This window comes from Cygnus olor, chromosome 13, assembly GCF_009769625.2.
Source record: "Cygnus olor isolate bCygOlo1 chromosome 13, bCygOlo1.pri.v2, whole genome shotgun sequence".
Classification (NCBI taxonomy): Eukaryota; Metazoa; Chordata; class Aves; order Anseriformes; family Anatidae; genus Cygnus; species Cygnus olor.
Window position 1 is genome coordinate 889,323 of NC_049181.1, and position 16,472 is coordinate 905,794.

The 16,472-nt window shown below is 54.1% G+C and overlaps 1 long non-coding RNA gene across 2 annotated transcripts in view; it reads left to right on the forward strand.

Moving 5' to 3' along the window:
* Positions 1–16,472, forward strand: part of LOC121077440 — a 46,399-nt gene that overhangs the window by 18,884 nt on the left and 11,043 nt on the right. For both annotated transcript variants that reach the window (XR_005824043.1, XR_005824042.1), the window contains exons 3-4: positions 8,294–8,802; positions 9,089–9,238. This is a non-coding gene — a long non-coding RNA (uncharacterized LOC121077440). The remainder of the gene's footprint in view (positions 1–8,293; positions 8,803–9,088; positions 9,239–16,472) is intronic.

The window sequence follows — 16,472 nt, forward strand, 5'->3', positions numbered from 1 at the left end:
CGATGGCGCTGACGACTGGCGCAAGCAATGCTCCCTGCCTCGAGCCTCGCGTTCACCTGGGCTCGGGGCCCTGCTTTGGCTCGCCCCGGACCTGCACCTGCCCCGTTGTGGCAGAGATCTCCCAAACCGAGCCCCCGTCGGCCGCCTCGGTACTGCTCTGTCGGGCTGGGACAGTCCCGGGAGAGGTTCAGCCCTTTGAGCTCCACCCGGCTAAAGAAACTCCTGAAATCTCTTTTTCTCCCCGTTGCTTCAATCCCATGCACTCCACGGAGCTGCAGGAAAAAAAGCGGCCATCTGTTTGGAGTTTGCTTCGAAAAGCAAAAGAAAGCAATCTCCTCGGACAGCATCTCCCAGAACCTGTTACTCATCCACTGATCCTCCGCAGCCTTGGCACAGGGAGCACCTCAGTAACGATTTTTCAGAAAGCCAGAGTCCAGGAGAGACCCCGGTTTACAATTATTCTTCAGTTACATAGGTAATTTTAACTGGGATTAGCTGATCCTGTAAAGTAATTGAAGCCAGGAGGTCTGGGACTGCTGCACTGTTATTATCACCATATGCCATTGGAAAAACAATGGGTGATGGCTGTCTTTTAAAGTGGTTTTCAAAACCCTCTAATTCAGGCTTTCCAGGTACGAAGGGAGAGTGAAATTTGACAGGCAGGGAGGGGGAGAGGGATGGCTGTAGAGACAAATGAACAGAAAAGCAAAATGGATCAAGGCGGACAAAGGAGGCGTTTGGAGAGGCGGTGAGGAGCGGAGCTGCTCCCTGGGCTGAATTCCTGTGCAGAAAGCAGGGGCGCCTCGCTCGCCAGCCTGATCCCCGTGCAAAATTCATGGCTGCTTCTTCTGGGAGGGCAGCACTCCTCTGTACCTTCCGATGAAAACAGCTATCTGGTGACTAACGTGGTGCGACCACCTCCCCTTGCTGCCCTGTGATGCTCGGGTATGTTTGGTCCCCCAGCCCGGCAGCGGTGCTGGGCCAGCTCGCCGAATGGAGGGGTCCTGAGCGCCTTGCTGAGCTGAGGAGGTGCCCCGTGTCTCTGCCCGGGGCTCAGATGTCACCCTGCTGCTTTTATTGCCCAAATTGTCCACCTGTGGGTACCCCGGGATAAATTGCTGCAATCCCAGTGCCCTCAGGTTAGGAGACGCTTGCAGTGCAACAGCAGGACCAAGGCCCTGATTTCGCTAATAACAACCCGAGACATATTAGACTGAAATATATCTGTTTGTTTAATAAAAATGTAGGAATAATGTTTTAGGACAGGTCAAATGCAATTAGAGTGTTTACTTGCTTCAGGTCTGGGGGACATTCCCGTGTAATCAGATTACGGCGATTCCCCGTCAGGTCCAGTTTTGATCCTGAACTACTTGTCAGGGTCCCTTTAACTTCACAATAGAGGGGGTACAAGCCCAAAACACAATCAAGCGAATACAATAAAAAAACAAGAGAGACTTCTGCTGGAATTATAAACAGCAGCGATTGCCGTGATTTCGCCATAATCAAGGCCAGGCAGAGCCCCGTCTGTTGCTATTATCTCTCCCAGTAATCCCCAATGTGTTTCCTATTTGTGCCGCTCGGTCTCCACGTGGTGCCGGAGCAGCTGGGGCGAGCCCCCCGCGCAGGGGCCGGGCACCAGCAGCATCGTGCCCCGAGTCCCCCCCTCCTGCTCCTTGTTGCACCGATGTTTGTTTGGCCAAATCACGGCCCGGCAGTTTTAATGTTTGTTATTGGCAGTGAGTTATTCCTTCCCCCAAAAAGCTGCAGCTCACCCTTTCCGGCAGCAGAAGCAGTGCTGAGGGCAGCGGGTGAGCTGGCACAAGCCGGTGCCGACCCTTACCCGGGCGCAGGGCTGGGTCCTGCCCTGCGGCGTGGCAGCACTGCGCCTCCAAAGCAGCTGAGGCTGAGACCAGCGGCTGCTGGCTCGGGAAGAAAAGCCTGTGAAAAGGGGAGCCCGAGGTGGCTGGGAAGGTGAAGCAGCTCTTCTGCCCCTTTGTTCACGGCAGGGCAGACAAGCAGTGGTGTAGCAGTGCCTGTGCAGGCAGGGACGGAGCCAAAAAATGCTGAAGGTCAAACCTGGCCACCCTGGCAATGGGAAGGTTAATGCAGGTGGGAGAAAGGAAAGGGAAGGAATGGGTGAGGAGCACGAAGTGGGGCGAAGAATCTCCTTCACAAAGCCCACAGGGGGGATTACAGCATCCCAGCTCGGAGCAGAGACCTGCTTGTGTTACTGTCTGGAGCAACTGGTCTGAAAGGTCTCTGCACACCTCAGCGGAGCTCCAGATGGATGCAGGCTGGTGTTTATTTGACGCACGGTTTTTGGCTGTCTGCTAGCCAGCAGTGCCAGGTTAACAGCCCATTTCTCAGTTCTTAAGTAATCCAAACAGCTGTCACTTTGCTGATGGGCTGAACATCCCACGCAGCCCTTACATCCCGCAGCTCCTGACACAAGGTGAGCTGGGGCAGGCACTAACCTTCCTGGGGGAGACGAACCTCCCCTTGCCTCCCCGTGTCCTGGGAGTGGCCCTGCGGAGGACAGGGGATGTTTCCCATCTTTCAGGACACCTCTTCTGCTGGCAGCTTTGCTGACAATCCCCCCGTTTGGCCAAGTGTGGGCTGCCCCTGCGAGCTGAGCTCAGCGAGTGCCAGGCAGCGCCCTGCTCGCCGTCATGCCGCGGTAAATCCCAGCGAGCTGCGCTCCGAGGCACCCGGATTTACAGCTGAGGGTAGATCACGACCTGTCCTCTCAAAGCAGTGCCTTTCCACAGCTCAGCAGCTCACAGCTTCCTTTCAAACGGTGGGATGAAATGTCCCAGACGAGCATTTCTTCATGTTTTTTTAGCACCTGGCTCGAAGCAGCGGGTTTACCCCAGGGGCTGCGTGCAGGAGATGTGCTGCTCCTTAGCCGCGCTCGGGAAGCGTGCGGTAAGAGCTCAGCAGCCCGTGTGCCTGCAGTTTAATTAGCTGCACCAACCGAAGCCTGAGAGGAAAAATCTGCGAGGCTGTAGCTGAATTTAAACTTTAATCTGCTCGGTCCAGCTTTGCTTCCTGTTGTGTACCAGGAGAGACACTTTTGGAAAGCAGGAGCCGTGCAGGGGGCAGCAGCTGGGCCCAAGCACTTCTGCAGGCCAGCCCTGCTTCTCTACCTCTTGCCGTTGCAATTATTTTTATCCACCCTGCATGTTTTATTAGGCAATCAAAGTAGCCGGTACTTTTATGGGACACTGATTCATCGAGCTCAGGTACAATATTGCTCCAAGACTCGCTTCCACTCTCCGAGCAGGGAACTGAGCCAGCAAGGCAGGAGGGCACCCAAGAGCCTGGTCAGGGCCAGGGATGAAAACAGTGCTGACATCCAATTATTCGGTTCCAGTGACTTAGAAAATGATGGGCCATCACATGCAGCCCGTGTAGGTGGGTGTTACTTCCCAACAAAGGAGGACAAGCATCAGGCTCCTTGCCGAGCCCGTTTGCACAAGTCAGAGCAGGAAGCAGCCGTACATGCCACAGAGCATGAACCGTGCGGCTTCCTGCGAATGCCAGGAGAAATGATGCAACTCGGCTTCTTTAAGCAATAGCTGTGCTTGTTTTTCCTTTCCCCTTCTCCTGGTAAGGTCAGCATCGCCCAGAAGGAAGAGGTCTTTCAACTTGTGAAAGACTCCGTTTCCACTCACCTGCTCTTCGTGGCAGAGCCAAACCTCTGGCGGCCTCTGCCCAGTGCTCCTGAGCAGCAGGGCTGTGCTCGCCTGGGCTCGGGCAGGAGCAATTCCCACGTCCAGCACCGCTCCTGGGCTGCACCCCACGCACTCGCAGCTTCCTGCAGGCAGGCAGTCCAAAAAAAAAAAGAATCAGATAACCTGAAGTAATAGATGAATCGAAGGAAAATGTGATCTGTTCACTGGCAAACTGTGAGCAATGTCAGCGGCAACATTCTGTGAGTAAGCTATCCATCATGGATTATTCATTCATCTAGACGAGTTACCAGGAAAGATAGCATAAAGCTGAAAATGTTCCACTGCCAATTATTTATTTAAGGGATGTGCTTCTCGGCAGGCTCAGAGCACTCGAGCAAATGTTTCTCCTGCTTTCCTTCGGAAAGTCCATGGCACTGCCTATCAGCAGAGAGAGAGGAAATCTATGCTGGTGCTCAGCCCGCGTTCCCCTCCGTCAGGTTGCATCACCTTCATTCTGAGCTGCCCTGGTGTGGGTCTGTTCTGAACAATGTTTCTTCCTCTTCGGTGTTTGCACCCTTCGGATATTCCTAGAGAGATGTTACATCCCCCATTAGTCTTTTCTGAGCCTACCTTTAAGTATTTACCACTTTTAATCTTTCCCCATCAGCCGGTCCCTCCTGCCGCTTCATCATCTATGCTGTTCTCCAAATTCCCTCCAATTTGTCTACGTCTTTCTTGTTTATGATTCCATGATCTCATTTAGCATTTGATTTCTGCCAAAAATAAAATTGAGCTTGATTGTTTTCACTGATGACTGAAGGAGACATGAATTGTTGCTTGGAAAACAGTCCTTGAGACAGCAATATATGAAAGAAAAGAAATAAAGGCAGCTCCATCAGGCAGACAAACACACAGATAATATCACGTAGGCCAGCTTTGGCTAGATTGAATCTCAGAAGTGCGGCTGGTACGTGATGACAGTAATAGCCACCACTATTAGAGTGTTTAGCTTTTAAACAGAAATGTGAGTTATAACTCAGGCCCCAGCATAAATCACAGGGCCATGAAAATCTTACAAATGCATGCCCGCGCAATAAGCCGATGTGAAATTCCATGTCCTTGGTGAAAGTAGCACAATTGCAACTTCCTCTGTATAGGGAAATGTGTGTGCTCAAGTCAGAGCCAGCAATTTGGCTCCAGGCACGTCACCGAGACCTTTGGCTTGGAGCGCTATAATCTTTTTGGGAAAGGAACATTTGAATTGCCACGCGGTAGGGGAAGAAACTGGCAAGGGCAGAGCCAGACTGCGGAGCTGTCTTAACCCGACGCCGAGCACCCAGCCCGGCCGCCCCAGGACGACCCCTCTGAGGATGGCACCACACCATCGGTGTGCAGCAGAGGGCTGCCCACGACGCTCACCCCGCAGTCCCTGGGTCCGAGGTCTGAACGGGCCCGCACATGGGGCAGGAGCTCGGGGCTGCTTTCCCCTGGGAAGAATCCCCCTTCCAGTGAGACCCCGCGAGGAGTACGTTGTGTTTCAGGGAGATTTCCATTTAAATGCTCTTTGGCAAAATGCCCTTAGAAAGCTGCTGACGCCTCCTGGAAAGCTTTGACAAACATGCTAATTAATTAGAAACAATGCAGCATCTCTATCGGATCGCGGAGCCCCCGTGTTTCCCTCCCTCGTGTTCCCGGCACCACCAGAGACATTTGCATGACAAGAGGGCAGCTTTGTTCCTGGGGCTCTGGTCCCTTCCTGCTGCTTATTCCTCCACCTGAAGCGGGTGTGGGACACCCCGGCCATCCCCACAGCACAGGAGCAGTGATGGAGGAGCCCTCCTGACAGCCCCGGGGACAGTGAGTACGTGACACCCCCAGGACTGGGACCAATTAGGGACGGGGAAGTTCATTAGCATTGGTACTGTGCACTGCATGAGCTGCAGTAGTGCTGCAATGCTCCCATCGAGTCCAGGTGTCCCATATGCTGGGCAGGTGTAAAATTACTGTAAAACACGGTCCTTGCTTCTGCAAACTCAGTTTTACATCAGGCTCCCCCAAAAGATGGAGTGGTTCAGAAAGGGGAGGTACCCGGTTTTTTTGTCATTGCTGCTGGGGGCTCCCAGCCACCTCCCCCGGCTGCTCCAACCCCCCAGCTGTATGGCCATGTCCCAGCCTGACCGTGACCACCATAAAACCCCGTGGCACCTCCTGGGGCTTTGTTGTGATTTGGGTCATTTTGCTGCTGAGAAGTGTAGGACCGGGAAGGGACACGGTGGGATCTCGTCACTTCTCGCAGGTACTGGTGACCTTTTGGATGGTCACGAAATATCCCTGAGCTTCCCCAGCAGGCAGTAAAAGATGCTGAGGGAGCCAAAGAGCAGCTTTCTGCTACTCAGGTGGTCGTGCAAGGAAGGACTAATGATCTCTCCTGGAGAGTGGGAGCAGGGAGGGGACCCTGCTATTAAACACAGCAGAAATCCCACTAGAGCAAACCGTCACTCAGGGTGGCTCTGCCCAGCGATCCCTCTGCTCCCCGCGTGCCCGTGGAAGAGCCTTCATCCCACAGCTTCTGCTGCCACTCGGCTCTCTGCTTGAAACCTAAATAATTCATCGGGGCGGGGATCTATGGAGAAATGGTGGGTTTGCGCAGGGGCTGCTGGAAATTTTCCCATTGCTCAGGGGTACAGCGACAAAGTGATGAAAGAGGAACGTGATAAAGGGAAAAAGCATCGCGGCTGAGCTACACTGCTGGGATTTGGAGTGTTCCCACCCAGCGAGGGGAAAGCAAGCAAACAAACACAGTAACTACAAGTTGACAACAAAGCAGAGGGGTAGCAGCAGCCGCAGTCCCAAGCTGGTATCAATCAACCAGGCCTGGCAGGAACATCCCTGCTGCAGGTGCAGCAACGTGTGTGTCTGCCCGTGGGGCGCAGGGATGTGCCCGAGACACTTGGTCCTGGGTCAGGAAAGGCTTTAAGAGGAGACAACCCATAGACGCTCACTTCCCTAAACCTCAATTCCTCCTTTTTCCTAGACAGGCAAGACCAACGTTGCTCTTTGCATTGCTTTGCATCTGAACAAGGGATTAAATGTCCACAGTGACTCAATGCACACTGGAACACTTCCAGAAAGTCAGCAAATTTGCACTCCCTCTCCCTTTAAATGCTTTGGCTTCCTGCAGGAAAATGAAATCCATTAACAAGTTCCACCCCTGCTCCGAATTCAAGGCTAGAACTGTCAATGCTTAGGAACGAGCTAAATGGAGGGATTTCCATAACAATCAACAGCTACAGCATTAATCTATAGTCATATTAACCTGGGATGACAAGGACACGTCTGTCTGTTCTCTCTAATGTAATCTACCATTATACTCGGACTCCATTGAAGTCTGCTTTGTAGCATGCATTTGGCTGTGATCAGCTAATCTCTCTGGCTTTAAGCACAGCTTAGAAAAGGGAGCGAGGGAGACAGACAGAACAAAGTGATTAATATGCATGCGTGTGTGCTTAGCATGTGGCTGCCTCTAATGTATGTGCGAGCATGTGCACTCGCAGCAGCCGCTCGGGGCGGTGTGCCCGTGTCGTGCTGCACGGGGCGTTGTGCTCGGCTGCGAGGTGTCAAAGTGCACCTCAGGCAGGGAGGGATGGAAGGGGGCGGACACGGGCACTGCATTTTGGCGGCTGGGGCTCTGGGGACACACGGCTGGGTGTGAGCATGACGTGCGTGATGCATGCCGGCGGGTTCGAGGCTTGTGAGCACGGTTTGTGGTGGTTTCAGGCAGCCTCTGGCTTCCCGAGCTGCCTGGGAGGCATGCTGCCTGCTGGCCCCAGGGGCTTGCGGGCAGGGCATGCTCCTGTGCCTGGTCCATGCTGGTGGCCAGCAGCAGCTCGGAGGGATGGAGAGGTGGCCGCCCCTTGGGCACTTCACAATGCCACCTGCGGGGATGCACAGCCCTGACTGTCCCTTCGCTTTCTCTCAGCTTTCTTTGTTAATCTTCCTGGAGAAGCACCTTCTCCGAGTGTGCAGGATGCCCTGAGCCTGCTTCTGGATTAAGAGGTGATTACAGAGCGGCAGTGGCTCACACCAAGACACCCCACACCAAATGGGCTTATGGGGTCAATTACGTTCCCAGCGCTGCTTCCAGACAGCTCAGACGATGCCGTGATATCAGCTCCCACCTTCTGCGAGGAGCCCATTCCCAGGCGGGGATTAGAGCCTCTGCTGCTGCTGTGGGGCAGGCACCGATCTGCTTGCTTTGCCACTGGTTTTTAATGGTTGGAGAAGCTCGTTGGGAAGGGCAAACCAGCTGGGGGGAAGGACTCAGGGGAGATAAGCATTGGAAAAGGTGCTCCTCCACTCCCAGCACAGAAGAAGTAACCAGGAGGTCCGGTGTCCTCGTGCCCAGCTCCCTGCCTTCAGAACTCATCTTCCTCCACCTCTGCCCCTGCTGAAGCATTTCCCATCGGGGCCGGGCTTTCTCTGTTTCTGTTCCGTCACTTTGGACGAGGGGGTGGAAATCGGAAACTCTGATTCACTGGGATCTTTGCACAGAAACTTTACACGCTGGAACAATTAATTATCCATTAAAACCTTTGTCTGTGTGTATCTTATTGTTCCAGGCTCTTATTGAAGCCACTCAGCGAAACCGTTGGTTTGCCAGCATTTGAGTGTGGTTAATCAACTAACAAGCTTATAAACACAATGGATGCAGCAACGCTTTGCTCTCTGTTGCCGAAGGGTCTCAAGCCACTTCAGGACACGTCGGATTAGCTCTGGCTCTCACCATGGCTGCGGGAGCCGAGGCACGACGTTTGGGGCGCACGGCACAGACACTTCCTGCCCAGCCCTGAAATCCCCACCTGGGGCTCGGGATCCGTGTCTCAGACTCCAGTCCCACCTCTTGCTGCCCTAGGAGGAGCGGTCGTCTTGCAACACCTGCCCAAACACGGGGCGCGTTCCTGGCTCCAGCAGCTGGCAGAGGCCAACTGGTTGTACTGGTCCCACTGGGCAGAGCGGGGCTGCAGCCTGCCCTGACACGGAGCCTGCTTTGGGGCCGCAGAGTGGCGCGAGGCTGAGTCAATGGGGCAAGGCTCTGCGGAGGAACCTGGAAAATTTCCCCTTGTCTGAGGTTAGGGTGACCCTTGTGCCTTGGAAAGCGGTTCTGAGGCTGCGGGGTGGGCAAAGTCTGGGAAAGCGGTGCTCAGAGGGAAGCAGGTGGAAGCTGAGACCGTTAAGGAGATGTTTAATGATAGAAAATGTCTCTCCGTTGTATTTAGGCCGTAATTACAGAGGCCGTAAAGGTATTTATTTCCTGGCGATTAATGGCAGGCCAAGGAGAAAACTCTCTCATCAACGCTGTTCTAAGTTTCAATTATTTTTTTCAATTATGTTTATGTTTTCTTTGCCACTTTCAGGAACTGCCCGTGGGCGCTCGGCCTGCCCAGCACCCGCTGCTCCTTGCACCAGGACGGAGAAGGTCGGGAGACAAAGCCGCACAAGTCAGAGAGCTTAGGATGAGCCAGGAGGATCAGAGCAGCCAGAGAATGAAACGTTTAATTGCAAAGGTGGGTGATGGGGCCTTTATGCAACCGTCAGTCAAACTTGGAGCTTTCAGTGCAGTTCCTAATCGGCCTGGCTGTGCCGATGGCCTTAGGGCCTTGCTGTGCCCGCCTGCCACCGCCCTGCCGTGGTGCGGAGGTGGCTTCGTGTGCTCTGGGGTGGGAAGAGGCTGCGGGAGGAAGGGATCTGCTCCCATGCCCAGCACCGCAATGGCCAGGAGTTCTGTGGGGGCTCAGGGCTGCCCAGGGGAGTTTGAGCAGTGATGAACGGGAGAGAAAGACCCAGAGAGCAACCTCAGGCTTCCAAACCCACAACTTTTTCCTAGCGTTTTTGCCACAGACTTCCCAGCCTGTGCAGCACTCAGAGAGCAGCAGAGATAAGAGCATCTATCAGCTTGAAGAGGCTCAAACAGATAAGCATCTCGCCTTGAACTAGCAGATAAACGTACCGTGCTGGGAAGAGCACATCACTAGCACATGGGGGCAGGCACAGCCCTGAGCCTGGGTGCGCTGATGTCTCTTTGGAGAGGTGTGCAGGGGCTGTCCCGCACAGAAGAACGGTGTAAGCTGTCTTCCCAAACCCTGACCAAAATGGGGGAAGCACAACAAGGGCAGAGGTAAAAGAATCAGCATCCCCTGCGCCTTCCCAGTTACTCACCTCGGGCAGGATTGGTGCTGCAGCCTGGTGCCAAGCGAACGACCTGCCCTGGGTGCGATGCCCACCGGGAGCATCCTCAGCCTCTGCACCAGGCACGGGGCTGGGGTGGCCAAAAGGAGCTGCTGGAGGCTCTGACAGCCCCATGCGATGCTGCTATAGTGTGCTGCTGCTGCCCTGCAAGTCACAGTGCTCCCGGGGCTCCCTGAGCGACCAGGATGGCTGCGGGCATCCCTTTTAGTCCCGCACAAAGCGGGGGCAGAGCCCCAGGCATCTCCAACAAGCTCCACGCCGACTCGCTCTGTTCAGGTCTGTGCAGTCATACGGGGCTCCGTAAAGGGGAGAGCAACACCTGCTGATCTGCAGCATCGGGGCAAGCTGGGCAGGAGGAGGAGGCACCGAGATATACGAAATGCTCACCAGTAGCTTCAGCCAGAGCCCAAGTCTTGCTGTCCGTGGGGAGAGCAGCCCCAGCCCTGGCACGGCCCCGGCACGACTGCCTCCACCGGCCCCACAGTGGCTGGCAGGGATTTCTGCGCTGGAGGCAGGTTTGCAGGTCTTGCTAGCCATATAAATGAGCAAATAAAATGAACATTAACAACTTCTGCGCAGTTATCGCAGTTTCCTGTCCTAGATAATTGCCCCATTTTAAGCGCGGCAGCGTGGCAATTGTTATTTGCAATGTTTATACAGCAGAGAAGGTGAGTGGCACTGCGCAGTCAAAAATTATTGCCGGGACATAAAAATGTCTTCAGCTACTAAAGCAGTGACATTTCACTTCATGTTTGCCGTTGTGCCCCAGCCTGAGGAACAGCTCCGAGGGCTCTGGCCCCAGGGCCAGTGGCTGTGGACCCCAAGGCGGGTGCACAGAGACACGAGGGGCTGCCTGGCGGAGCCTGGAACAGATTTGCTGACTCTGGGAGCATTTTGTGTCCGTGTTTCAGCTCTGTTCCTTAATGAGGGAAGAAGCACTTCTCCCTGAACTGCCCTCCCCCCATTTCCAAGCCAGGTGTAGACATGATTTATTGCATTGTTTAGTCATTATTCTCAGTTACCCAATTATGTTTTTTAAAGTTAAAAATGCAAGAACTTTGTTGTGGCTGCATCTGGGGATTCTGCAGCATCTGGAAGATGGTAAGAAGAAAAAAAACACAGAGGAAACCAGGAACAACAACACCAGCAGCTTCTTGTGCGCTACCTTTCAGCGTATCTCACCGCTGGCTCGCAGTCAGGAGATGATGGTGCTCCTCGCCTCGACCCCACGGGTCTCCCCATGCGGCTGCCAGAAGCCGGGCTGACAGCAGCAGCAGCGAGCCTGCGAGAACCTGGTGCATTTGGTACTGCTTAACAGAAAGCTCCAGTTATTGTGTGAAGGCAGAATAATCGCCGGGGAGCTTTCAGGACAAGACAGATAGCACTGAGAACCTCTGCTGACTCCAACACTTTCCATCGTTAACTTTCCTAGCTGTGCCACGCTTGGTCACAGCCACCGAGTTTTACCTGTGAGGACAGCTTCCTGGGGGGTGGCTGAAGCCAGCAGAGCCTCCAGCTCCCATCGTGTCCCTCGATTTGCAGAACACAGCACTGAAGGAGCTGGGTCCCAGAGGAGGAGGAAGCTGGAAACTCGGTCCGTGAGCAGGCAGCTCCTGGGGTGCTCAGACATCCGTGTCCTCAGGACAGCACCTTCCCTGGGTTAACCTGCCCCGGTTGGAATCAGGTCTCTCAGCTGTCCCAGGGCTGCAGCTGGAAGGGATTAGCAGTCTCCCTTCCACGTAGCATGGGCAGAAGTGTGCGTTCTTCATTGCCGTGCTGCCCGGTTGCTCTGCAAGCCAGTTCCTTTGTGCACTTGGGTGACCGGGCTCCGTCACAGAGCCTGCCATGCTGCAATAAGTGTATGGACTGAGGTCTTCTTCTCAGGCCCTGGCTGCCCAGGGAAAGCTCTCACCGATATCAGTGGCTGCAGGATCACGCCTGGAGGCCTGGAAAATATTTCTGAAGATTTCTAAATCCCAAAGCCAATGCAACATCCGATCCCAGCCCTACAAAACCACCTCCTCTTCTGCCTGCCTCTGCCCAGGCTGCAATCTGGGGGCTCTCACTGGCATGTGAGTTCTGATCCCCAGAGTGTGGGGGTGTCTGGAGGACCACTCACTGCTAAAGGTTTTGTTTTCTCCCATGGTAAAACACTGGGAGCTCTGGGCGGTGGGATTGCAGAGCAGATGAAGACAGATCCCTGAAATCTGTCCATCTGGGAGCAGGACTCTGGTTGCTCCTGACTAGCAGTGGGAAGGCTGTTAGCACTCAGCTCAGATCAACATTTCGTATTTAAGACTGATCAGAAAGAGGAACGGATGAAACTCTCCCAGGTGTGTGTCTGGCTCCCAGGCTGACAGCACCAAGGGTGCCAAAAGTGCCGGGTCCGCACCGTGACCCTGGCAGCGGTGGCTGGAGGAGCCGAAAGCTGCCCCGAGGTGCCCACACCGCACCTCTGCCGCCTGCTGCTGCCTGCGGGCTGCTCACACAGCCTGGCAGGCCAGGGGGTCTCCATGGCCCGCTTCTAACAGCAGCCGAATTAATTAAAGGCGATGTGAAGACAGGCTGGGGGGAGGGAGAGGGGGAGAATAATGGCCCTGATTTGCTAATGTGGGTATTTTTGCCTCCAGTCTTCGCATGTGAAGCGCTTTGCATTCTCGCTGCTCAGGCGTTCCTCGGGTGCGTGATTATTTTTGGCTGTTTGCTGATGCACCAATTCCTTCCTGCCGCTTTCCAGGTCAGGTCCCAGCGCACATGGGAGCTCCCAGCCCCTTCCCTGTGCTTTCATCTCCCTGTCCCCATCCCCAGCTGCCCCCCGCACAGGGCAGGCACGGCTGGGGCTGTGCGGGGCGCGGAGCCCCCTTGTTGGCAGCACTGCCCGGCCTCGTGCTGCTTCGTGTGGCTGCAGCCGGGTGAAACGTGGGCTGGGGTTTGCTGGTGTGAGCACCCAGCTTAACAGGGTGCTGCATTTACCCGTGTGGGATGCGATGGCAATGGGGCTGTGTTCAGGTCCCATGCCCGCCCCCAGCTCTCGGTGTGCTCTGCTTCCCTTGGCGTCGCCCTGGTGAGCTGGAAGTGTCACCCCTGCCACTGGAAACACGTGTGCCTGCAGAGCCGAATGGAGCACCTAATTAGGATGGAAAAAAGATGTTTTTTTCCTGCCTAACCACATCATGCCCCTCGAAGTAGGCAATTGATCAGCTCTGTCGATACTTGCAGAGACCAGCGACTTGGTTCACAGCCTCTTTACAATTGTAAATGGGCTAAACCTAAATAAAAGGACCCTAAATCATCTAAATTAAAGCTCTGAGGACAGTGCAGTGCCACAGTCTCATAGCAAATAGCCATAATCTCACTGCTTTTTTTGCAGCCCTGCTGCTGAATTTAGGCAGGGACCTACTTCTTCTGCCTTAGCTCAGGGCACGAGCAGGTTTGGGGGAGCTGCAGAAATCTCCTGTAACGTTGCACGCTGCGGCTGGGTTCAGGGACAGTCCAGGTCGGTGGTGGCCGGAGTGACAAGTGCGTGTGAAGCAGGGCGCGTTTGGTCCTCCAAGCTGCCCCAGGCCCAGGGCCAGCCCCAGGACACATGGCACGGTCTGCCTTCCCCCTTCAGCCTGGTGATGCAACCCTGTTTGCCATGGCAAGATGTTTCCCCTGCCTGCCTGTCTCCCTGCAAAGCATTTCCCAAGCTCCAGTGAGTGCGAGAGAGCTTTCTTTAATTATTTATTTTTATTTATTTACCTTTTATTTATTTCTCATGGCAAATTTGGCCTGCTTTTGTCCACAGAAAGGTGACCACCCTCGCTGTAACCACCCAGTGGCTGGTGCACGTCTGCTCGCTCCCCACGCGGCTGCTCCACCAGGTGGGCACGGGGGCAGAGGTGCGGTGAGCCCTGCCCGGGTCCCCCGTAGGCACAGCACCAGGACGGTCTGCCCTGCCCTGGGAACCACGGCCAGCAAGCCCCTGCCTGGGTTTTCGCTTCTGGCAGTGAGGTGAGAAATAATTTTCAGGACTTGCAGCTCATGTCAGATCTATCCCTCCCTTAAATGTATTTGAAATCCAGGAGAGTCTATTTCCCTCCTCTTCCCCCCTCCGAGGGAGGATCCGTACCCACCTCTGCACATTCACGCTGATTTTGTGAATGGCAGCAGAAACGCTGACCCCAGACCGAAAATATTCCCATCTATGCACAGCTTCCCCAGGGAACTGATGCAACCGTTTCTTACTCATTCCACAATTACCTTATTACTCCAGCACGAGCTGGAAAGTCTGTCCTTCCAGGAACGCTGGCCAATCCCATCCGCAGGGAAAGTCCTGAGGGGATTCTCAGTGTCAGGCATTTTCTCTGAATTTGGTAATTCTCTGCTAAATGGGGTTTCTTTCAGGTGCCATTTATGCAAGAACAAAAACATTCATTATGCTGATCACTCAGATGAGAGATAAAATATTACCTAGGAAACCCGGATTTCGCAGTGACATATCATTTGTTCGAGCTCGGTGTTTCAGCAGAGCAGCGGCGCACAAGCAGCACGCGGGGGGACGGCAGCACCTCTGCACCCAATTCCTTCTGCCCTTCCCAAGTAAGAGACACTTCCACACTGGGTGCCAGTTCACAAAGCAAACGATTGGAAATGCCTCCACTTTGGCTGATTTTTGCTTTATTTGTCAGGCCAGCCCCTGTGGCTGGGTGGAGGGCGGCTCAGGGGATGGGGCTCTGCCGCTGCCCGAGAACATCCGAGGACACAGCGGGAGAGGAGAGGGGTTGCTCAAGGGGCTTGGGGCGGGGTGGTGGGACCAAATCCAGCACAAGTAAATCAGGGCTGGGTGTCAGGGAGAACGAATCCTTCCAGTGATCCTTGCTGAGCTGAAATTGTTTCTGACCCGAGCTGGACGCAGAATGTGCACAGGCTGCAATATGGGGTGGTTTACTGGGGGCTGGGGGAGCACCTGGTTAGAGCGAGGAGACACCGTGCCCATGCTGCCTGCTGCTCCCCCCAGGCACGGGGTGGTGGAGCCCAGCAGCCCCCAGATGGGCCATGATCCTAACATCTTCCAGGCTTTGCTGGTTGGGGTCTGGGGCTCTGGACACCGCAGCTAAGATCCAGCAAGGGAAACTGCAGATCACTGGCTGGCTTCGTGCTAACTCCACGGGTCTGCTAGAGGGGGCACGAGATGGCTTTGACTGGGATGAATGGGCAGATGAACACGGAAGGGGACTTTCCTTTCTTTTGCTGCTCTGAACTGACTTTTGAAGCCCTTTGCCCTGCTCAGATGATTGCAACAGAGCAGCCCGTGGGATGGCCAAGCTTTCCCGTATCAGCCTTGGCCGAGCACAGGGAGCTGCGGACTTATCCAGCTTTCCCTGGGCCTGCCTCCCGCCCCTCGTTTTTCAAGGAAAAAGAGGTGGGTGAAAGGAGAAATGATTAAAAATAATAATAAAAAAAGACAGCCAAATGAGGTGGGGGAAACATACAAGCCAGTCACTTGTTAGGAGAAATCCTGAATAAATGGGACGCCATCCAGCACACTCCAACCAGAACCGTGACCTAATTTCCCGTCCCAGCGACGTGCCGGCCTCCCCTGCCTGCCCAGCATGGGCACACGGCCGTGGGGTGCCCCACGAGCAGGGGTGGTGAGGGACGGGGGGAGCACAGCCCCGTGCCGCAGGGCAGCACAGCGTCACAGCAGAAATAAAAGCTGGAGCTGTGCCGAGGGCCTGCGAGGAGAACAGGGGGGAAGAAGCGGCCGGGAGCTGCAGGTGAACGGTTTCTGATGTTGGGATGCAGAGGGGGGGACAAGAAGGCGGTGATCTCCCCCTCCCTCAGGCTGCTCCTTCTCAGCTTCTGAATTCTGGGGCTGAGGGACCTGTCCCGGCCCCGCCACCGACCGGCCAGAGTGGGTCTGGCAAAGGGCTCTGCGCAGAGACGGCCTGCCGAGTAGCTGTGATTTATTTTTCTTAAGAACAAAAAGTGCAAATAATAATTGTATTGCATTGTGCAAATAGCAGAACAAACAAAATCCTCGACTTGATAGGAGTACGGCTTGTTGTAACCGGGAAAAAAAATGATCAAAAACATGTCACACAGGAAAAAGGGTTTCCATTCACAAAGAAATCATTATGGTTAATTTAATTCATTGTAGCATTTAATATAGAAAAGCTTTTCTACAGAGACTGGGAAAAAAGCCAACATTTATATATAAATGGGTTTTATTTTAAAAGCTAATGCAGTGGGCAGGATGCTTCAGGGTTATTTTCTCTCCCTCTTTCTTTCAGTGCATATGCAAAGCTGGTATTGTATCCAAAAAACAAGGAATTTGCTGCTATCTAAAGTTTACAAATTGCTTTTTTTCAAAAGCACAATTTCATATTCCTTAGAAATGTAAATGACGGGGTTTTTATCTCCTCGCTTTCCTTTCTTTCTGTTTTTTTTTTTTTTTTTTTTAAAGTTACTTATATTAGTATCCAAGGCACTGATTTGCAGAATGGGCTTTAAATATCCTCCCACTGTAATCAGCACAGACATCGGCTGCCATTCATGTGCACGCGTGAC